Raw genomic sequence first — 25,203 nt, 5'->3', positions numbered from 1 at the left:
CTGCAGAAAGTTCTTAGAGCAACATTAATCTAGAATATGGAAGCTTCCACAAATAAACTGGAAATGAATAGTAAAATGGTAGAAAAATTGACCCAAAAAATTAGAAGACAAGTCACAAAAGGGGAAACCCATGTAGTTTATATGTAAATGAGTTACTCAAATTTACTAACAATTTGAAAGATGCAAATTAAAAAGATGGTATACTTCTACACCTAGTGAACTGAAAAAAAATTGGATGTGGTATAATACCAAGCACTGTCAAGGATGCAAAGAACTAGGAATCCTCTTGCACAACTGGTTGGAAAATAACTTGTTCTGGTTTTACCCGGAAATGTTTGCTCAGTATATAGTCAAATTGAATATGTGTATAAATTCTGACCCAGTGGCCCCACACTTAGAGAAATCCTCTTAGAGTTTCACGAAGGTATTTCTACAAGGATATCCATTGTAGTGTTTTATGTAGTTCCAAAAAGTTGAAGACATATGCATACTAGGTATCCATTCTTCTGGGAATAGATAAGCAGAAGGTAGTGGATGCTCATGGTCAGATATTATGGAGCAATTAGATACAATTCATTAGTTAAATTTACTAAGAGAAATATGAGTGAGAATTTAAATATTTTGAATATATTATGAATATTATAAAAAGTATCAAACAGAATAAAGACTATGTATAAAATATTTATGTAAAACATGTTATACAAAATAACTATATTTTAAGATACATACATAGACATAGTATCTATAATATATATAAGATAAATATAGCACATATACATAGAGACTTATATGTACATGTTATATAGACAATAAGAAGCCTATATCAGGGTGAAGAAAATAGGAGTGGAAATAAGACACAGGGGGAAACAAACAAAAGAACAAGTAAAAAAAGAAATAGTGTCCAAGGTCCAGAAATTCACCTACACATATATTGGTAATTGATATTCAACAAAGATGCAATGTCAGTCCAATGGGAAAATGTAGTCTTTCAACAAATGGGTATCTCTATGCAAAAAAAAAAAAAAAAAAAAAAAAGGAAAGAAAAGAAAAGAAAAGAAAAGAAAAGAAATAAAAAAAGAATCTCAACCCATACCTTGTATCAGATATAAAAATTAATTCAAAATAGATCTTAAACTAAAATGTAAAACCTAAAAGTATAAAACATCTAGAATAAAACAGTAGAAAACCTCTATGACCTTGAGTTAAGCAAAGATTTCTTAAATATAATACCAAAAGCATGATCCATGAAAGAAAAAAAAATAAATTGGACTTCATTAATTTAGGAAATTTTGCTTTTCTAAGACACTGTGCCATAAATGTAAAGGCCCATTTCAGAGTGAGAGAAAATATCTGCAAACCATATCTGATAAAATACATGTATCTAGAATATACAAAGAACTGTTAAAATTCAATAATAAGAAAATCCAATAGAAAATGGGCAAGTGGCTTAAACAGACACCTCACCAAAGAAGGTACTCACCTGGAAAAAGAAAAGAAAAAAAAAAAAAACATGAAAAGACATTCAGTATCATTAGTCATTAGGAAATGCAAATTAAAGCAATAATGGGACACCACTAAACATGTATTAGAATAGCGACAACTAAAAAATTGACTGGATCAAGTATTGGTGAAAATGTGGGACTCTTGCCCAAATATAGTGACTTTGTAAAAGGGCACTTTGTAAAACATTTTGACACTCTTAAAAAAGTGAACGTCCACTTACCATAGGACCCAGCCATTCCACACCTATTTATACAAGAGAAACGAAACCTACGTCCACACAAAGATATATGTTATTGCTCATAACAACTTTATTTGTAATAGACAAAAACTGGAAATGACCCAAATGCTACTAACAGATGAATTGATAAATTCTGTACTGTGGAATACTGTGGAAGGACCTATTGATACACACTGCAACATGAATGGATCTCAAAATAATCATGCTGCATGAAAGGAGGCAGACAAAAATTAATGAATACTGTATCATTCCATTTATAGGAAACTCTAGAAATTGCAAACTAATCAATAGCAACAGAAAACTGATCTGTGGTTCGGAGAGTGGTGAGAAGGAGAGATCACAAAGAGGCAAAAGGAAACTTTTGTGGCTGATGGATATGCTCATTATCTTCATTCTAGTGATTGTTTCATAGGTGTATTCATATGTCAAAACTCATCAAATTGTACCCTTTACATAGGTACAGTTTGTCTTATGTAAATTATGCCACAATAAAGTGGTGGAAAAATAAGAGAAAGAAATAATGAAAACAAAAAAGGAGCTTAGCATGGAGCAATAACTAACAATATCCCACGAATTGGAAAAGATGAGTTTAACTCATCCATCTGCAGTTAAGGTGCTCTCAAGGTATTTTAAATGAGAAGTCATGCTGGGGCACCTGGGTGGCTCAGATGGTTAAGTGTCTGCCTTCGGCTCGGGTCATGATCCCGGAGTCCTGGGATGGAGTCCCACATCAGGCTCCCTGCTTAGCAGGGAGCCTGCTTCTCCCTCTGCCTCTCTCTCTCTCTCTCTCTCTCTCTGTCTCTTATGAATGAATAAATGGAATCTTTAAAAAAAAAAAGTCATGCTGGACTAAAAGATGCTTTCAATTATGGCTGCTCAGAACCAGAGATAATCTATCCCACAGTCATTCAGTGCTAGCTAACCTTGCTATGGTTATATAGGAGAAGCAACCTTGGATATATTAGCATTAATACTACTAACCTAAAAAAAAAATAATTAGAAGAAATCATTGGTGTCATGAAGCATGAAGAACTAAGATTTGGGAAAGATTTTAAGTGTTTTAAGAACAAGATGTGGATTAGGCAAATTTGAATTTTGTTAGTTTTTCTACCATGAACAAGCTGAATGGCTCTGTCAAAGTTAGTCTGGGGACCAGTCCTGTCGCCTCACAATCTACTTCAAGATTTTATTTATTTATTTTAGAGAGAGAGAGAGAGCACGAGCAGGAGGGACAGAGGGAGAGAAAGAATCTCCATGCTGACCATGGAGTCTGACTCTGGGCTCGATCCCAGGACCCTGAAATCACGTCCTGAGCTGAAACCAAGAGTGGAACGGACTGCGCCACCCAAGCACCCCTCCTCATTATCTACTTCAAAGAATTTTTACATCAGTAAGTTAAGATTTCAAGATAGTTTTACTCCCCTTTGGAGTTAAGGAAAAAAAAAAAAAGGCATGTCTTATCCAGGCCTGTTATTTATTGAATGGTCTGTTACAAACTCATGTCTAAAGGAACCATGCTGCTTTAAGGATATTCACAAAAGAATGATATTCAGATACAGACATCCTTAATGGGTGCGCCATATTAGAAGACTTTCCTAATACTCGTAGGATGGGTAAGACTCTGGAAAATAGAAAACTGAACAAACATGATCTATTTCCACCCTTTTCATCAAATTTGAAGCTAAAATACGACATGCTAAGGATAATCAAGCCTAGGAGGTAACACTGTGAAAGAAAGTAGCAACTGAATTACCCTGCACATATTGAAGCATGTTCAGATGATGCCCCCAAAGAATGAAAGGGGAAATATAGCTCAATTTATGGCGCACTCAAAATTACTCAGTAAAGCTCTTCAGAGACCCTTTCTTTGAAAGAAAAGATTATTAATTTCAAGGTAACACTGAGTCTGGGTCAAACAGAAAAATGTCACTCTTCCATAGCAGAATATCCTCCTAGAATGTTGTAATCATAGAATACCTAAAATCTTTACAGAGAAGCAAAAAATATCTTGCAGACTGCGGAGTATGCACAACGGTGGTTTTCTTCCTGAAGCAAAAACAATGATCCATCACTCCTACTCTGAGACCTAATAAATACTGCCATTTCAAAGAGAATTACTTTTCATTTCAGCTTTGCCATTAACTTTATATACAACTTTGCTCAAATTTAAGGCCTTCTCTATCACTTGCTTTTTATAAAACTGCCAAAGTCTGTCTTTGAAGATTAATACAAACTGTAAGCTATTGTCTACAAAAGTATGTTTAAGAGAATTTTAAACTCATAAAAAAGCAATTAGTAACTTTTAAACGATAAAGCTAAAAAGATGTGACTCTAGATGAGCAATATTAAAATGATATATTTTTAGTATTTGTTTGATTGGGGCTGTTCGAAATTTATAACTTGATGTAATAAAATAATCTGGAGTCACTGCAGTCTTGCCCTGATTGACATGTCAAAAGCTCCATTGAGTAAAGCCTTGTATGGTTGTCATCAAAAGATTGTAAAGTGACATGCTTTTCAAAGATGAGATCAAGCTGTCACACTGAGCATTATATTATGTATATAACACACTGTATACTATATTATGTGGCATTACAGCTTCAGTTTATGAAGTGCCATGTGAAAAATATCATGACTTCAGGTAAGACTAGTCCAAGATTTCCTACAAACTGTACTAAATATAAGTGGATTTTACCGAACAGTAATCTTAATTATCTGTTTTTCATTCTGTAAGAAAAAAAAAGGATTGATTCTACAACAGGCCTTTTAAATTTACAGTTAGCTGACTGAAGTGCATGCAAATGGAAATAAAACTGCAGCCCTGGGACACTCTAAAACATGACACACGAGGTTGCCAAGGTAACCCACCAGGAGGCTGTCTTGGCATCTTCTGGAATAAAATGGGAAGAAACCATTACAGTGAAAAGATGGGGGATGGGGATCTTCTGGGTCTGCTTATATAATAAAAGTGTTGCAAAAAACTACAGCTCCATGAAATTGGTTCCAAACAAAAAAGGAAACGTATCTCTCACAATTCCAATGTTTAAATTGGGCAAGACTTAGGATCCACAAGCGTGTATTTTTAAAAATTATGTTAGGGGCGCCTGGGTGGCTCAGTCGTTAAGCGTCTGCCTTCAGCTCAGGTCATGATCCCAGGGTCCTGGGATCGAGCCCCGCATCGGGTTCCCTGCTGGGCGGGAAGCCTGCTTCTCCCTCTCCCACTCCCCCTGCTTGTGTTCCCTCTGTCGCTGTGTCTCTCTCTGTCAAATAAATAAATAAAATCTTTAAAAAAATTATGTTAAATATTATTTAAGTGGCATAGTTACTTTGAAGCCACCGTGCAACATTTATCAACTTTTGTACTTACCAAAAAAATTCAGCTGTGGTATATGGCTAGTATTCAAGGTATAAAAGTGATGTTAACTTTCCAATATTTTACTGTTTGGGCAGGTCTTGGGGAAGCAGCAGAACTTGCCTAATAGTCTCAAAATACAACATCCCAAGAGAACAATAAAAGAAGAGATGACACTAAGAATCATTTCACTTTAGATCACTGTTAAATTTTACATTTATCTCCTACCTTCTTTTTCTTAGAATTACAGAGCATTCCTTTGATTTAGGAGCTGTTTCCTTATATTTCACAATGCCTCTGTTTCTTTTAAACACACACACAGAGCTTTAGGTCCCTCTCTTTGAAGAGCTGATTCTAACAGAAGATTATTCTATAAAGAGTCAGTGAATCTCCTTGGCCTGTCCTTAGGCTTTTTTCAATTCTCCTCTGTCCCTGCAGATTGAACAAGAATTCTGAGATGATGAAGGACAAACATGGGGACAGGCGACTCTGGTGTGGTATATTGTGCTTGTCACAGAGGAATTGCATTTAAGAATTCCATGTACAAACAAAAAATTCAAATAGGAAAGAGGAGAACTGGAAAATAGCACCATTTTATTCAGATGTTTATATACTTAAAAATTGCATTTTTTTTTACTTTATATAAAAACAGAATTTGCGTCATTTGGAACATTGCCAATAGCAAGATAACTGGAATCTTTATGTGTCTCGAATAGCAGTTATGCAATCAATTCCATTTAAAAAAATCAAAGCCGATTATTTTACATTGTATATTCATTCATAAAAGCCGATGTTATTTTGCTGTTTTGATGCAGTGGAGATATTAAGGCAGGCTGCCTTTTAAGAGATTACTTTCCTTTTCATACATAAGCAGCTATAGAACTCCATCTAGTCATATCGCCACTTTCCTCAAAATCTTTCAGTATTTCTCATCATCAATAGATAGTATCCTAACTATATTTCACAGAATGTTTCTCAATTAAGACCCTGGATTTCTGTATGCATAGTAGGCTCCAGGAGAACTTCTCATTCTTTCTGAGCACACAGGGATAGTTATTTTTCTCTCTCTGTGACATCTGTCTGCTTCTCTGGGAACTTGCTTTAACCCAGCTCACATATCATATCTTCTGTGAAATAATGTACACTCCTCTTCTCTCCTAAGGCAATTGGCTATTTTATTTCCTTTGTTCCTATTGCACTTTGAATTTATCTAATGCAATATGTATGACATTGTGGTGTGCTTTAGAACTCTATCTCCCATGTATGATATACTTCATGAAGACAGAAATATGCCTTGTTCATTTTGGGTCACTCGTACATAACAGTCTCCAGAACACAGTAGACAATCAACAAATGTTTGCTGAAAATTGAATGGATATACCTATCTTCAACTGCAAAGTAAAGAAACGCTGGGGTGTGGAATGGGTCAACAATTAGCTGACTCCTAAGCTTCATATTAGAGCAGAGTCACCTTGTGAAGTCTAGGGTTGGACAAAGGCATCTGCTTTTTAAATAAGCATTGCAGGTGATTCTGACACCAAAGTTTGGGAGTTGAGACATAGACTCTTGAAGAGTATTTCACATGCACCACAGAAGTTTTCTAACATAGAAAAGGTGGGTAAGCAGAGGGATAACTTACAACTGGAGACCATTTCCATTAAATAACTGATATGATTCATTTTAACAAAGTGCAGTATAATGCAGTATAAATGCTTACCATTGAGTCTAAAATGTAATCAGTCTGCAATTTAATCTTTTAAAAGTGGAAGCAAGTTACAAAGTCATAAACCTATAATCGCAATTAAATAGCTTGCTTCATCTTCTAAAGTTCAGAAGAATACCCATTATATCATCCAAATAGTCTCTAAACATGTTAGACCAAGGAACCCTAGAGTTCCCGCAGTGAGAATCTTAGTATTCTTTGCATTTGAAAGAAATCAAGAGAGAAGAGTTTACAGAATGAGTGTCAAAGATAGAAAACCACTGCAGTTCTCACATCATGGACTGGACTCTGCTGCTTGAAAAACAAACTGGGCACCAAGAGGTTAGCACAACTATTGGCTATTTCTAACTTGAAATAACTTGATTAATTAAATCAAGCTTATTTGAAGAACTATAAATTGATGCTCATATATTTCGGCTATCTTTTCTAAAATTACTCATCTTGCTACTGTGTTACAAGGGTCCCTAAGAATCCCATGGAAGCACAGCAATGAGTGGCATGAAGGAGATGCTGGGTGGGCTTGTCTCCAATCTCCTTGGCCTACCATTCTATGAGAATTATAACTGATTTCTCAGTGCACACACATTGTATGTTGTCCAGCCTAGCACAGCCACAGAATGCATCAACTTCTCAGCAGGAATGAGCTATATATATTTGTTTGTATATAAATATATACAAACTTGTAATTCTAATTCCAATGCTGATTTGAGCACCAGCAGTCAAATAGGGAAGGAACATTTACCTGACTCACACCTTCTTTGCTTGGTATTGATGTCCTGTCTTCCTTAACTTTTGCTGTCACCTTAAAATGCTGAACAGAACCACGGTACACCCCACCCTAATCCTAATAGTCAGAATTCTTCCACAGTGGACAGATCACTTGGACCAGGATGCCACCAAATCTCACATTGTGCCAGCCAGAATTTTCATATTGCTGAACCTGAGTAAAGCATATATGGCTCTATCATTTGGCCACAATTTATATATCCATAACTTTTCTGAGCCATTCAGATAATATGCAGGTAATTATTCACTGCAAGATATAGCTCTGTAACTGTATTCGTGTTCCTGCCCCCATCAAGCTGCATCTAAACTTCCTCCTTTTTTCATCAGCCTGAGATGCTAAGGCCTCAGTATATAGTACTATTAAGCCTATATGTGCTGGACATGATTAAGTCCTGATTAAGTCATGAACTCCCTGGGAAACTAATGCATTATCTGTTACTAATGAATTATCTGTTACTGAGTCTAAAAGCCTTAACTCTTGCTGGGAAATAAACAGTCATATTGTGTAAACACAGAATCATCAAAGACAAAAGAGTTGCCCCTGTTGATCTCTTGGCACATATCCTTTTAAAGGCAATCTTTAAAAACATTCATTCTCTCCTTTAGAAATTCATAGATTATTTACCAAAGAAGAGTACCATAGAAAAGAGTTTCTCCTCCTAGGGGAAGAAGCATCCTACTAAAAGAAAATATACCTAGGAATTGATAGAATATAAGAGGGTAACTGTCCCAGTTTGGGTTGATTTGGGTTGATGATTGTTATCTTATACTTTTCTAAAACTTTGTTTTATACCGCCCCCTTAGGATTTTCTAAATTGAACTGGTTGGTTGAAATAAGTTGTAATACTGTAAGACTAAATTAGAAACAAGATGAATATAGGGGCAAGAGAAATGGAAGAGAGACAAGAAACAATATCATAACTAAAAATAAAATTCTTCTAACAACTTTTTCCAAAAGCTTTTAAAATCTGAAAAATAAGATTGCCTAGGGTTAGAGGACACCCAGATACCCAAAAGTGTGATATTTCTTTATTTTATGGATTCAGGAAGTCATGGGAGAAAAGCAGCCCTGAGAACAACACAGAAACTTTATTTGCTTCCCTTCCTTGCTTTATTTCTATAGTCCTCTGAAGACTAATAATGCAAAATGCTATCACTTCCCCATCTGCTTAGCTTCTAGAGCTATGACGCTAAAGGGTAAGCATGCATATAAATTAACACTATAGAACATCAATTTCTATTTGTAAATTTCACTAGAATTTGACAATTATTCCAGTAATTTGCTGAGGCCAGGAAAAAGATCTTGAGTAACTTTGCCTACTCAGAATTAAGTCCAATGTTATAAAATAAACAGTTTTGATACTATAACCAAATTCTCCATAATAGCTACTTAAGTATATAAGTATTTGTTTAGTAATAAAAATATAAACAAAAGAAAATCAGGTATCTTCAGTTCTTAATTAAAAGCACTAAACCAGCCCTGCAAGAAATATTAAAGGGGATCCTTTAAGTGAAGAGAGAGCCCAAAAGTAACATAGGCCTAAAAGGAACAGAGGCAATATACAGAAACAGTGACTACAGGAAATACAGTGGCACTAAATTCATATCTTTCAATAGTTACTCTGAATGTAAATAAAAAATGTAAATAAAACCTTAAATGCCCCAATCAAAAGACACTCATACAAGAATTCAGCAAAGTGACAGTATATAAAATCAATGCACAGAAATCAGTTGCATTCCTATAGAGAAGAAAGAAATTAAGGAATCAATTCAATTTACAACTGCACCCAAAACCTAAGATACCTAGGAATAAACCTAACCAAAGAGGCAAAGGATCTGTACTCTGAAAACTATAGAACACTTATGAAAGAAAATGAAAAGGATACAAAGAAATGGAAAAACATTCCATGCTCATGGATCAGAAGAACAAATATTGTTAAAATGTCTATACTCCCCAAAGCATTCTGCACATTCAATGCAATCCCAAAGTAACACCAGCATTTTTCACAGAGCTAAAACAAACACCATTATGATTTTTTTTAAAGATTTTTATTTATTTATTTGACAGAGAGACAGCGAGAGAGGGAACACAAGCAGGGGGAGTGGGAGAAGCAGGCTTCCTCTGAGCAGGGAGCCCGATGTGGGGCTTGATCCCAGGACCCTGGGATCATGACCTGAGCCAAAGGCAGACGCCTAATGACTGAGCCACCCAGGCACCCAGAGACTCTTAATCATAGGAAACAAACTGAGGGTTGCTGGAGGGGAGGGGGTTTGGGGGATGGGCTTACTGGGTGATGGACATTAAGGAGGGCATGTAATATAATGAGCACTGGGTATTATATGACTGATGAATCACTGACCTCTACCTCTGAAACTAATAATACATTATATGTTAATTAATCGAATTTAAATTAAAAAATATATTTTAAAAAATAAAAATAAATAGGATAATAAAAACAAAACTCTTAATATAAAGAAAAAGAATGATCTTTTTAAAAATATCAGATGTTTTGTCGATATTGCTTCCTGCCATCTTACTAGTCAAGTTATGGGACTCTCAATTGTTGGTTACTAATGACTTCATCATATTACTGCATTTTGATAGTTGATGTACAATCTAATTATATTCTCAATGGATAAAATTCATCACTGTACTATAAGAAATCTCTCTGATATCAATTGTATCTACCCCGTGGCTCTCTCTGACTTATTTCCTTTTACTATTCAAGTTATCACTAAAGTCATATTTTCCTTGAATTTCTCCCTAGGACCATAGGAGACGTAACAATTTTTTAAACTTATTTAAATATGAATAACTATATTGCACCAAACACCAGTTTATTATTTTTGAGTTTCTTATTTGATATTAGTATTATTTGCCCAAATGCTCTTTATGTGACTATTCTCATCCCTGTTATCATAAACTACAACTACCTTAAGGGTAGGAATTATGTCTGCTAATATCCTCCTCCATGACCTAGATATCATAGTTGTTGAACAGTAATAAATATTATAATAAAAGATCATTAATGCACATATGTGGTATGTAGAGCTTTTTTATATAAATATATAGACATTTACTAAACTCAACTTAGATTATCATTTTTATAGAATGTCGAAACAGAAAGCTGAAGTTTATGAATCTGGATTTATATTAGAGGGTACATGAAAGAGAAATTTCATCTGAGTTGCAATTTCGTATTAGCCTTAGGTATAGAAAACTTTATTCCCTTTTGCTATTCCTTTTAAGGAAGAGATAAATTTTACTACAAAACCTACACAAACTTAATCATGAGAAGAAAAGGAGTTAAATTTCTAACCTAACCTTAAAATAAAAACGGAAAGACCTAGCTCTGCTTTTTATGAAGTCTTATAGGAAAATCCCCACTTTTCATTTTTGCAGGTGCAATTTATAACTGCCCTTTGCATTTTACTGTGTTAACCTTTTAAAGTTCTTCTATTCTCCAAATTCCAGAAGCACAATTTGCCCTTGAACATCTCAATGTATCACATCTGGTTTCTATAGGATACATAAGCATGTTGTCAATGATGACAGGATATTTTCTGGAAATACTTATAAATACAGAAAATTTTCAAAGGACATATATATGGGTGATAAAAATTTTCTCCTAACAAAAATTACTATTTTTATTCTAAAAATATGAGGCAATACAGACTCACTAAGGTTATATATTATACCCATTAGTTTATCCAATAAAAATATTCACTAAAAATTCCATTGTCTTTCCCTAGTTTATTGCACCATTGTTCTTTTTATATAGCTAATTTTGAATTTATATATTTTATAAATATAACTTAAAATATACATAGTGTGTATATATTATATATTTATATGCATATATACATATATATTACATATATATATTACATATATATATATATATATATATATATAATTTTATTTTTTGGTAAACTATGGAAAGTGGTGTCCTAGTCCATTTGGACTGCTAGCATAAAAGTCCAAGTGACTTAAACAAAGAACATTTATTTCTCACCATTCTGGAGGTTGTGAAGTCCAAGATCAAAATGCCAAAATATTTGGTATCTAGTGAGAGCATGTTTCCTAGTCCATAGAAACCCATCTTCTTGCTGGGTCCTCATATAGTAGAACCGGCCAGGAACTCTCTGAAGGCACTAACACAGTTCATGAGGGCTCCACCCTCATAACTTAATCACCTTCCAAAGGTCCCACATCCAAATACCATCACACTGGGGATTAGGTTTCAGCATATAAATTTGAGAGGGACACATTCAGCCTGTAGCAGTAAATTATTGAAAGTATAATTATTCTTTTTAAAGATTTTATTTATTTATTAGAGAGAGAGTGAGAAAGAGAGAGAGCACAAGGGGGGGTGGGGTCATAGGGAGAAGCAGACACCCTGCTGAGCAGGGAGCCTGATGCAGGACTTGGTCCTGGGACTCAGATCATGACCTGAGCCAAAGGCAGACTCTTAACAGACTGAGCCACCTAGATGCCCAGAAAGTATAATTATTTTTTAAAGTGTTAAAGTTTTCATACCTTGTCAATATGATCTTCTTACAAACCTTGTAAGGAATCTATTATAATTCCACTTTAATAGAAGATAAAAGTGTGACTCAGAGAAGTCAGTGAATATCACAGCATAAATTTGAACCAAGTTCATGTAATTTTAGTGCTTATTACACTTTATTTACAGTATGTAATTTTTAAATTGTTATTATAGGGGCACCTGTGTGGCTCAGTCTGTTGAGCATCCGACTCTTGGTTTCAGCTCAGGTCATGACCTCAAGTTCATGAGATCAAGCCCTGCTTCAGGGTCCAAACTCAGTATGGAGTCTGCTTGAGACTTTTTATCTCTCCCTCTTCTTCTGCCCCTCCCCCCGCATGTGCATCTACGTGGTGAATCGAGACCTACATCGGGCTCCTTGCTCAGCAGAGAGTCTGCTTCTCCCTCTGCCTGCCACTCCCACTGCTTATGCTCTCTCTCTCTCTCTAAAATAAAATAAATAAAATCTTTAAAAATAAATTGTTATAAAAAATTTATTGTAAAATTATTAACGTCAATAAAACTATCACACAGAGATAACACCTGTTTTTATTTATATAACACCTATTTATATTCAATGACTATAAACTTTTGCAGTTGTATTTATACATATACATATATACTGGCAAAATATATGATACCTAATATTGACATATCTTTTTATTTATATATATTCATAGGCAAATGTGTTATAGTCACATATATCTTTTTTTATTTATTTTTTTATCCAATTCATTTTTAATTTTAATTCCAGTAGAGTTAACATACAGTGTTATATTAGTTTCAGATGTACAATATAATGATTCAACAATTGCGTACCTTACTCAGTGCTCATGATGATAGCGTACTATTAATCCCCATCACTTATTTCACCCATCCCCCCACCCACCTCCCCTCTGGTGACCGTCAGTTTGGTCTCTATAGTTAAGAGTCTGTTTCTTTTTGTTGTTGTTGTTGGAGTGGGGGGTGGGGTGGGAGGGATGGGGTGACTGGGTGATGGACACTGGGGAGGGTGTGTGCTCTGGTAAGCGCTGTGAATTGTGCAAGACTGTTGAATCTCAGATCTGTACCTCTGAAACAAATAATGCAATATATGTTAAAAAAAAAAAAAGAAGAAGAAGCAGGTAGCGGGAGGGGAAGAATGAAGCAGGGGAAATCGGAGGGGTAGATGAACCATGAGAGACGATAGACTCTGAAAAACAAACTGAGGGTTCTAGAGGGGAGGGGGGTGGGAGGATGGGTTAGCCTGGTGGTGGGTATTGAGGAGGGCACATTCTGCATGGAGCACTGGGTGTTGTGCACAAACATGAATCATGGAACACTTCATCTAAAACTAATGACGTAATGTATGGGGATTAACATAAGAATAAAATTTTAAAAAAAAGTCACATATATCTTTACACTTTTTTTTATATCCAATATTATATTCTACTTTTCAATTTACAAGTTAGTGAGCTTTTCCTTTTTTTTGTTTTTTTTTTTAATTTAAATTCCTCTTGGTTAACATATAGTGTTGTATTGGTTTCAGGAATAGAATTTAGTGAGGGTGTTTGGGTGGCTCAGTCAATTAAGCTTCTGCTTTCAGCTCAGGTCATGATCCCAGGGTCCTGGGATGGAGCCCCGAGTCGAGTTCCCTGCTCAGCGGGGAGCCTGCTTCTCCTTCTCCCTCTGCCTGCCTCTCCCCCTGCTTGTGTTCTCTCTCTCAAATAAATAAATAAAATCTTAAAAAAAAAAGGAGCAGAATTTAGTGATTCATCATTAACATATAACACGTAGTGTTCATTACAAGTGCCTTCCTTAATACCCATCACCTAGTTACCACATCCCCTCACCCACCTCCCCTCCAGCAACCCTCAGTCTGTTCTCTATAGTTAAGAATCTCTTATGGTTTGCCTTCCTCTCTGTTTTTATTTTATTTTAATTTTCCTTCCCTTCCCTTATGTTCATCTGTTTTGTTTCTTAAATTCCATGTATTAGTGAAATCATAAGATATTTATCTTTCTCTGACTGACTTATTTTGCTTAACATAATACACTCTAGCTCCACCCATGTTGTTGCAAATGGCAAGATTTCATTATTTTTGATTGCCAAGTAATATTCTATTATATATATATAATGATATATATATCATTTCTTTATATATATATATATATATATATATCATTTCTTTATCCATTCATTAGTTGATGTACAATTGGGCTTTTTCCATAATTTGGCTATTGTTGATAGTGCTGCTATAAACAATGGGGTGCATGTGCCTTTTGAATCAGTATTTTTTATCCTTTGGATAAATCCCTCATAGTGTAATTTTTAACTTTTTGCGGAACCTCCATACTTTCCCAGAGTGGCTGCACCAGTTTGCATTCCCACCAACAGTGCAAAAGGGTTCTCCTTTCTCCACATCCTCACCAATATCTGTTGTTTTCTGAGTTGTTGATTTTAGCCATTCTGACAGGTGTAAGGTGGTATCCCATTGTACTTCTGATTTGCATCTCCCTAATGATGAGTGATGAGCATCTTTTCATGTGTCTGTTAGCCATCTGGATGTCTTCTTTGGAAAAGTGTCTATTCATGTCTTATGCCCACTTATTTTTTTTTTAAGATTTTATTTGTTTGTGAGAGAGACAGAGAGAGCATGAGTGGGGTGGGGAGGGGCAGAGGGAGAGGGAGAGTGAATCCTCAAGCAAACTCCCCGCTGAGCATGGAGCCTGACACAGGGCTCCATCTCAGGATCCTGAGATCATGACCTGAGCCAAAGGCAAACGCTTAACTGACTGAGCCACTCAGGTGTCCCATCTTCTGCCCCTTCTTAACTGGATTATTTGTTTTTTGGGTGTTAAGTTTGATAAGTTCTTCATAGATTTTGGATAATAACCCTTTATCCGATATGTCATTTGAAAATATCTCTCCTGTTCTGTCAGTTGCCTTTTAGTTTTCTTGATTGTTTCCTTTGCTGTGCAGAAGCTTTTATCTTCATGAGGTGCCAACAGTTCATTTTTGCTTTTGTTTCCCTTGCCTCCAGAGACATGTCTAGTAAGAAGTTGCTGCAGCTGAGGTTAAAGATGCTACTGCCTGTGTCCTCCTCTAGGATTTTGATGGTTTCCTGTCTCACATTTAGGTCTTTCATCCATTTTGAATTTATTTTTGTGTACGTTGTAAGAACGTGGTCCAGTTTCATTCTCTTACACATTGCTGTCCAGTTTTCCCAACACCATTTGTTGAAGACACTGTCTTTTTTCCATTGGATATTCTTTTCTACTTTGTCAAAAATTAGTTGACCATAGAGTTGAGGGTCCATTCCCAGGTTCTCTATTCTGAAAAAGAGAATTCCACTGATGTATGTATCTGTTTTTTGCCAGTACCATACTGTCTTGATGATTACAGCTTTGTAATAGAGCTTAAAGTCCAAAATTATGATGCCTCCTGCTTTGTTTTCTTTTTCAACATTACTATGGCTATTCGGGGTCTTTCCTGATTCCATACAAATTTTAGAATTGTTTGTTTTAGCTCTCTGAAAAATGCTGGTGTTACTTTGGGATTGCATTGAATGTGCAGAATGCTTTGGGGAGTAGACATTTTAACAATATTTGTTCTTCTGATCCATGAGCATGGAATGTTTTTCCATTTCTTTGAATCCTCTTCATTTTCTTTCATAAGTGTCCTATAGTTTTCAGAGTACAGATCTTTTACCTCTTTGGTTAGGTTTATTCCTAGGTATCTTATGGTTTTTGGTGTAATTGTAAATGGAATCAATTCTATAACATATCTGATTTCTCTTTCTGCTGATTCATTTTTGGTGTATAGAAAGGCAACAGATTTCTATTTCTTGATTTTATATCTTGTGACTTTGCCAAATTCATCTATCAGTTCTAGCGATTTTTTGGTGGTCTTTTGGGTTTTCTACATAGAGTATCATGTTATTTGCAAAGAGTGAAAGTTTGACTTCTTTCCTACTGATCTGGAAGCTTTTTATTTCTTTCTGTTGTCTGATGGCTAAGGCTAGGACTTCCAGTACTATGTTGAACAACAGTGGTGAGAGTGGACATCCCTGTCATGTTCCTGACCTTAGGGGAAAACCTCTGAGTTCGTCCCCACTGAGGATGATATTAGCTGTGGGTATCTCATATATGGCCTTTATTATGTTGAGCTATCCCTACCTTCTTCAGGGTTTTTATCAAGAAAGGATGCTGTATTTTGTCAAATGCTTTTTCTGCATCTATTGAGAGGATCATATAGTTCTTACCTTTTCTTTTATTAATATGATGTATCATGCTGATTGATTTGTGGATATTGAACCACCCCTGCAGCCCAGGAATAAATCCCACTTGATCATTGTAAATAATCTTTTTAATGTACTGTGGGATTTGATTAGCTAGTATCTTGTTGAGAATTTTTGCATCCATGTTCATCAGGGATATTGGTCTGTAATTCTTTGTAGTGGGGTCTTTGGTTTTGGGATCATGGTAATGCTGGCCTTGTAGAATGAGTATGGAAGTTTTCTTTTCATTTCTATTTTTTTGAACAACTTCAGAAGAATAGGTATTCATTCTTCTTTAAATGTTTGGTAGAATTCCCCAGGAAACCATCTGGCCCTGGACTCTTGTTTGTTGGGAGACTTTTGATTACTGCTTCAATTTCTTTACAGATTATGGGTCTGTTCAAATTTTCTACTTCTTCCTGTTTCAGTAGTAGTAGTTTATATGTTTCTAGGAATTTATCCATTCCCCAATTTTTTGGCATATAATTGATCATAATATTTTCTTATAATTGTTTGTATTTCTGCAGTGTTGGTCATGATCTCTTCTTTCTCATTGTGATTTATCTCTCTTTCTATTTTGAATGACAGCCTTACTGGATATAGTATTCTTGGCTGCATATATTTCCCATTCAGCACACTGAATATATCATGCCACTCTTTTCTGGCCTGCCATGTTTCTGTGGACAGTCTGCTGCTAACCTTATGTGTCTACCCTTATAGTTTAAGGACCTTTTGTCCCTAAGCTGCTTTCAGAATTCTCTCTTTATCTTTGTATTTTGCAAGTTTCACTATGATATGTCTTGGTTTTGACCTGTTTTCATTTTGAGTTCTCTGTGTCTCTTTGACTTGAATGCCTGTTTCCTTCCCCAGATTAGGGAAGTTCATAGCTACAATGTGTTCAAATAGACCTTCTGCCCCTTTTTCCCACTCTTCTTCTTCTGGGACTCCTATGATATGGATATTATTGTGCTTTGTGGAATCACTAAGTTCCCTAAGTCTATATTCGTGATCTAATAGATTTCTTTCCCTCTACTTTTCAGCTCCATTATTTTCCGTAATTTTATCTTCTAAATCACATATTCATTCCTCTGCTTATTCCATCCTCATTGTGATAATATCCAATCATTTTGATTCTCAGTTACAGCATTTTTTTTTCATCCTGACTAGTTTTTAGGGTTTTTGTCTCTGCATCCAGGGTTTCTCTGGTGTTTTCTATGCTTTTTTCAAGCCCAGCCTAGTATTCTTATGACTGTTGTTCTAAATTCTTGTTTAGATATATATCTGTTTTGAGCAAATTCCTGGAGGTGATTTCTTCTTGATCTTTCTTTTGGGGAGAATTCCTCTGTCTTCTCATTATGTCTAGGTTTCTGTCTTTTGCATTCTATAAAAGCTTGTTATGTCTCCTGCTCCTGAGAGTGATACTATATTAAGAAGGAATCCTACACTGTCTAGGGCCAAGTGCATCAGGAGGTACTTCTGGTGTATGCTGCATGCACTCTGCTGTTGTGTTTTGGCTACTCTTTCCCACTGGCTGGCCCTTAGCAGAATTCTTCCTTGCTTGCAGTGGGGAGTGTTTGGACCTTTAACTAGGTGTGCTTTGATTTGTTTGTTAAGCTAAGCCTGACTTAAAAAAAAAAAAAAGCCTGATTCAAGAAAAGATAAAAGGAAAAGGAACAAAAAAGCAAACAAACAAAAAACTATAAGCCTGGTTCCAAAGAAAAAAAGAAAGGAAGGAAAAAAGATCTTCATCCAAAAAATGAGAAAGGAAATAAACAAACCAACCATTGAACAAAAAACTATAAGCCTGATTAAAAAGAAAAAAAAGTTTTAAATTTAAAAAATAATAATAAATAAAATAAAGGATTAAAAAAAAAGCCTGGTCCTATTTCCACCAGAAACTGCAGGTGACATTTTGGAGCACTCTGTGACCAGTAGTGTTGGTGCATGTGGAGGGCCTATGTTGGTCTACTGAGGGAGATGCCTGCTGTGCTGGCTCACAGTTAGACCTGCCCTTGTAACAAAGCCCCTGAGGATGCCGGGGGTGGGGTATGGTGTAAGCAACTCCAGCCTCCACTTGAGGTGCTGTGTTTCTCTCTGAAGTCCCACTGTGCTTCTGGGTTTGGAGGTGGAAGATGGCGTCACCCCTCCCTCTCCTCCCCAGGGAGGGGAACTCGCAAACACCACTGTTCAGGAGGCTCTCATAGAAAAGTGAACAATTTCCTCTTCTGTGTCCCAGGCTTTCCTCAGATCCCTGCCCTCAACATGTCTGTGCCTGGCTGTCAGCATGCCTGGCACCACAATTCTCCTGTGTTTTTAATCTCTGCTGGCAGCTAGATTCAAAACAACAAATCTAAAGTATCTGCAAGGCTGGGACCCACTCCCCTCCCTCAGAAGAGAGCCTCACATCCCTGAGCCCAGCACCTTTCTGTCCCAGAAAAGCAGTTGCACACCTGCACAAGTGCCTGGAGTCTATATTGAAGCACCCCTAAAAGCTGTGACCACGTTATCTGCTTTCTGCACACGCCTCTGTTCCCTGCTGTTGAATGGTTGCTCAATGCCATCCAGCAGATCTTTTGTACTTGGAGAGGCAATATACCCTCTTCCAAATGTACTCCAGGAAGGGAAATGTTCTCTCCTGTGCGACCCAGGGGATCTCCACACCATGACGCCTTGCTTCAACCTTACACGCTGCTCTCTCTCCTGCTCTCTCTCTTCCCCTGACTTCTCTCTACACAAAGGGATCCCACCCCTCCATGGCACTGCAGCTTTTCTCTCCCCCAATTTGTGTCTCCAAATCTCACATCTGACACATTCTCTCCCTGCAATTGTGCAGATTGTTTTCTCAATCCTCAGATTGATTTCCTAGTTGTTCATAATGATTTGATGTTGATCAAGCTGTGTTCCAGGGATGAGGTAAGCCTAGGATCCCCCTACTACTCCACCATCTTAACTCCTCTGGAAAACTTAGTGAGCTTTTTCACATATCATTAAATATTCTTCTCTCACATCACTTCTAGTGGTTATGTAATACTCTCTTATGATAATTTACAATGTAATAATATTATCAACTTACAACTGGTGGGGCACCTGGGTGGCTCAGTCAGTTAAGTGTCTGACTCTTGATTTCAGCTCAGGTTATGATCTTGGCGTCATGAGATCAAGCCCTGCATTGGGCTCCATACTCAGGGGGGAGTTTGCTTGAGATTCTCCCCCTCTCCCTCTGTACCTCCCCCAGCTCACACACTCTCTCTCTAATAAATAAATAAATCTTACAAAAAGTAAACAATTTACAACTGGTGTTGTCAAGTATTTCCATTATCAAACAACAAGAAATTGGCCAAATAAATTGTTTCTGATATTGGCTATGTTCATGGCTTTCCTTTCACTACCATCAGCCTTCATTCATTTCTCAATTTGATTTTAGTTCTCTACCACTCAGTGGAAACCGCTTTTGCCAAAGCAACTTATACCCTTCCTATTACTAAATCTAAGAACTGTGTGTCATTGTTCTTAACTGACCTGCAAGGGTGACCCTTTAGACAACATCCTTTTTATTCCTCATATGGCTTCCTATAAGCCATTTTCAGTTGTTTTCACCTAGCAATTTCTCCATCATATCTTTCAAATCTCAGCATGAAAGTCACCTTCACAAGAAGGACCTCCAAAAACATCCTCTCTAAATAGTCTGAACACTGTTTTATATCCTGAACACTGTTCATTCACCTACTCGGCACAATTTGTTCTAAAAAAAAAAAAAAATTATTGTTTTGGTAGAGTCGTTTGGGTTTTCTATATAGAGTAACATGTTATGCGCAAATAGTGGAAGTTTGACTTCTTTCTTGCCAATTTAGATGCCTTTTATTTCTTTGTGTTGTCTGATGGCTAAGGCTAGGACTTCCAGTACTATGTTGAACAACAGTGGTGAGAGTGGACATCCCTGTCTTGTTCCTGATCATCATTTATTCAATAGATGGAAAACACCAAAGTCCAAGAAACCTTCTTACTTTATTTAGCAATATAAACCTGTCATACATCACAATACCTGGCCCTGCACACTGTGCTGAATAGTGAATGAAACTTTCCTTCCCTACATTCCTCCTGGGAGAGAAGGACTTTGTTTGAAAGTTTATCAGTGAAGGGCATACTAGTCCTGTCTGACTCAAAGTAATGCTGTAAACTTTGTATAATTCATGAAAAAATATTTTAAGGTGGTAGCATTAAAAAGAAAAGAATGTGAAAAGAACATGCTCATGAAGTCTTTGTTGCTACAAACCATTTAAATTCTTTGTCACTAACTGTAGGATCATGAGCTAGTTAGTCAACCTGTCTCAGGACAGATTTTGATCAGTTATTATAGACTTCTCACCTAGATTAACAGTTTGAAACTCTTCATTAAAAAAATAAAATGATGCTAAGGAAATGTCATAAATTCACACATCTTCTTTGTTTTCACCTTTAAAAGTAGATGATTCTATGATTCTTGAAATTCAATTATATGTCTCAAAAAAAGACAATTGCTATTACAACACTTTCATTCTTGAAGATTAATTACCTTCCTCTAGTTTCGTTCCTTCAGTGAAGAATTTCGTATAGCAGACATGAACTAGAGATACCATTGTCAGCATTTTTAAACTTTGAACTTAATTATATATAATTTTTTTGCATACTTCTTTCAAGCTATCACGTGTTAGTATTAAATGAATGTTTCTATGAATCCCTGCATATTTAAGTATACTTCTGTAAGTTCAAGTTTCAGTCTTTTGTACTGATAAAAAATATGCTTGATTTTAGTCTCAATCTTACAGAATTGATTGAAGCTCATTTCTTGGTTTAAAAATATTTTAAACTATAATTTTTCAATGTTGAATAGCTCCCACATGAATTTAAAGAACAAAACTGCAAGCTCTGTGCAACCCATAATTCATCCAATTCCCCTCCAGATCTCTATTTTCTCTAATCCAGCAGTATAGATTGTACTCCAAACACACACTAACCTCTTTATTAAGCTCATTACCTGGCAGCACTGCACAAGCTAGAAGCAGTCCCCGAATATGTTTACTTAACCAAGGTTCTTTTTTTTTTTTTAAAGATTTTATTTGACAGAGAGAGAGAGACAGTGAGAGAGGAAACACAAGCAGGGGGAGTGGGAGAGTGAGAAGTAGGCTTCCCACAGAGCAGGGAGCCCGATGTGGGGCTCGATCCCAGGACCCTGGGATCATGACCTGAGCTGAAGGCAGATGCTTAATGACTGAGCCACCCAGGTGCCCCCCCCTTTTTTTTATGTAGCTATCCCGTTCCTTTCAAAGATAGTGGTAGACTCCTAAAATCATTAAAATTCCTGAGATATTTGCATTAAACCACACATTGATAGTCTTTTTTTTTTTTTTAAGATTTTATTTATGTATTTGACAGAGAGAGAACACGAGAGAGGGAACACAAGCAGGGGGAGTGGGAGAGGGAGAAGCAGGCTTCCCGTGGAGCAGGGAGCCCGATGCGGGGCTCGATCCCAGGATCCTGAGATCATGACCTGAGCCGAAGGCAGATGCTTAACGACTGAGACACCCAGGTGCCCCCACACATTGATAGTCTTAATCTTAAATGTAGTGTTGTCATGCATGGGTTTCTTTAAGAAGATAAGTAGACTGCAGCTGCAATAGGTTTTTTTCCATCATTTTTTTCTGGGAATACATAATCATTTACATTGCCTGAAATATATTTAGTTAGTAACAGTATCACTTGTTTAAAAAATCTTGTTAATCAGTAAATAAGAGGAAATAGTTAATCCATAATTAATTACAGCTCTATAAAAAGAGTCATTATATATTGACAAGCAGCCAACACATATTCAGCATCAGAAATGATGTTCTCAGGGCATGAGGCTTAGTGGAGACTACTGAAGAATTACAAGTCACAGTACTTGTTAAGATTTTGACAATTTAGATTTATAAAATTTACCAAATCAAACAGATTAAATCCAACTTGGCCACTAGTTTCCATTGAAGTATTTATTATCTTCCTTATGCAGTTTCCCCATCTTTAAGTAAGTTTTCCAGTCGGAGGAAAATATTCTTAAGCTTCATACATCTTAAACATCATTTTATTTATTGTACACACATTTGCTTGTCTGTCTATTCTTCTAGATGGTAAGCTTCTTGGGGGTAGGAACTATTTAGTTCTTTTATGAGCAAAGGTTAAGGTTAAAAAAGCAGAGTAATTACTATGAATCCTATATTTGTATAGGCTTTAATTTCAGTCAGACTCTCCATTTAAGTTTGAATATGTTTTGCTTTGCCACAAATTTCAATCTATTTCTACCCACCAAAACTCACACATAAATTTCAACATACTTGCCAACAAGAGAAATAAATAGTAAGGTAAATTTCTCTTCACATCTATTTGTTTAATATCTGTCCCTCCCTCTCCTTTATTAAAATGAGAGCAACCACATCATGCATAGGTAAAGGGAAATAAAGATACCAACAAGTAAGTTTAAGTTATTTTTAACAAAGCTAACTATAGATTTGGACCAAGGTTTAATTGGATCATATCAGGCAGTATAATTTATCATAAATTAATCTTTCCTTTTTAGATGTTTTTATCTTGACATCTAAAAGCAGTTATAATTATATATTAGTCTCTTAGCATTACTTTTATAATAAAAGCCTCCAAAAGAGGATTTTCCAAGCAGGAAGAGTTGGCATCATAGTTAATTTACTGTGGCATGTATTTTTATTCACTTGTATATTAGGTAGATTTTTATACTATCTTTCAGTAAGTTTTCCATAAAAAGATAATAAAGGTAATTTGAATATCTATAATTCAACACCTTGGGTTACTTAATATACATGGAATACCAAACTGGCTAATAGTGTGATATTATTTCTTTTAGAGTAGTTTAGTACTTCACATGTTCTAATTCCAACTGTGCTTAATCAGTACATTGCAAAAAATATGAATACTATAATTATTACAGTAAAGGAGACTTTAAAAATGAATATTAAAGTAAAAATAATATTTCTTAGTCATTTAAAAGTCGCTTTCTTCTATTTATATTCCTTTCCTAACATGCCATAGACATTGTATCTCTATTTTTATTTAACATAAGGAATCATTTTAAAGAATAACATATTTTCTATTTTTATAAATCAAAGAAGTTAGATAATATCACACATCAAATTCTCTTTATCCTCTGAATGAGGAGGAAATAAAGAGCACCAGAAAGAATATTTATTGAGCATCTACTTTATGAAAGACCTTATACTTTAAGTATAAATACCAGATTTTCATTCTCTTGCTTTAATTATTCCCATTCAATATTTTATAACATATTTGAGATGGCCATGTCCTCTACATCTTTCCCACTTGGTGGCATCATCTCACTGTCCCCCCCATCTAGCTCAGATCCCATTACCTATTGTTTCAAATAATCGCATCAATATCTTTCCCTGCAATCTTTGGCTTTTCCTCCCACTCCTCTGCCAAAATCCCAGTAAGTATCCATTATCTTTGAGCTTGCTCCTAGGTTGCTGAGGTCTGCTAGAAAAAATTACCAACAATAGTGAGGCAGACTAGAATTTACCAATTTCACTGATTCCAATAATGCCTAACAAATTTCTGAGGGCATAACAAGTAAAAAAAAAAGGGGGGGGGGTTAGAAAAAAAAACTAAACTGCTACTTAGTATATTTAGCTCTATAGAAGTTACAAGGTTGCCAAATCTTGAAAGCAAAATTTAATTTTATCATGAAAGGCTAATGTGCTTACTGGAGTTGAGAAATCAATCTATTGGCAAGTGGCAAGATAATAAGCACAGATAGACTTTATGATGACTCACTCTCTGTTTGAAATGATAACCGTTTGCAGAAACTGCTCTTAAGCAACCCTCAATTTATTTTATTGGTATAAATTGAACGTGGTTTTCCCTTACGAAACCAATCTGCCAAAAACCAAATCTATGATTTCTCTCACTGTTTTCTTATTTAACCCAAGGGCACCTAATGTCATCATTCTGGCCCTACACATATGTTATATGGTTGAAGATAGACCCTGCCAATTTTTTTCTCATTAACCACTTATTGTTTCATTCACCCTACTGTTATTTGTGAGGCAGTGATAAGATACAGCTCATCTGTCGGATCCTTGTGCAGTAATTCTTTCCTATCCTTATGTTAGAAAACTGAAGTTTTAAAAATTTATCCCTCCATAATTATAATGAATTCTTAAGCTCTTACAACAGTTGTATCTAAATCTAAATTTCTAAGTACATATTTTTATCATTTAGAATAATTCTTTCTTTGAATCTATGGTTAAAGGATCTTATTCTGTTTTCAATACATATTTTAAAGTTTATTTAATGTGTAGACCACCAAGCAGAGAATAAAAAGATGTATTTTTATTGGCAAAGAACAGATGACTAGGATGAAAATTAGTAAACTAGTCTTCTACCTGTCATACCCATTGAATGCTTATGGGAAAAAACATAAAGAGCCTGGATTGATGATTAACTTTTCTTTCTGATGACTTAAAAAAAGTATTTAGTAATTCAATTCTATTATCTAATTGCCAAGGTCAAGGCTTAAAGGCTTAAATTAATACCTTTTCCACTGCTCATTCATGTTGATCATTTTCCTCTTAATCACATGTCCATTCTCCCTGTTCTCTTTTTAGTTCAAGTTATATTTTTTATATCCTTCCCCCACTCCTCTCTCTTTCCCTCCTTCTCTCCCCCACCCATCCCTCTCTCCCTCTCTGCCTCTCTCTCTCTCTCATTCTGTCTGTAAACACACACATACACACA

The sequence above is a fragment of the Mirounga angustirostris genome, unplaced genomic scaffold, assembly GCF_029215605.1.
Source record: "Mirounga angustirostris isolate CCGP_5_RB_7025 unplaced genomic scaffold, mMirAng1.0.hap1 SCAF_12, whole genome shotgun sequence".
Lineage (NCBI taxonomy): Eukaryota > Metazoa > Chordata > Mammalia > Carnivora > Phocidae > Mirounga > Mirounga angustirostris.
Note: the sequence above shows the minus strand (reverse complement) of the source record.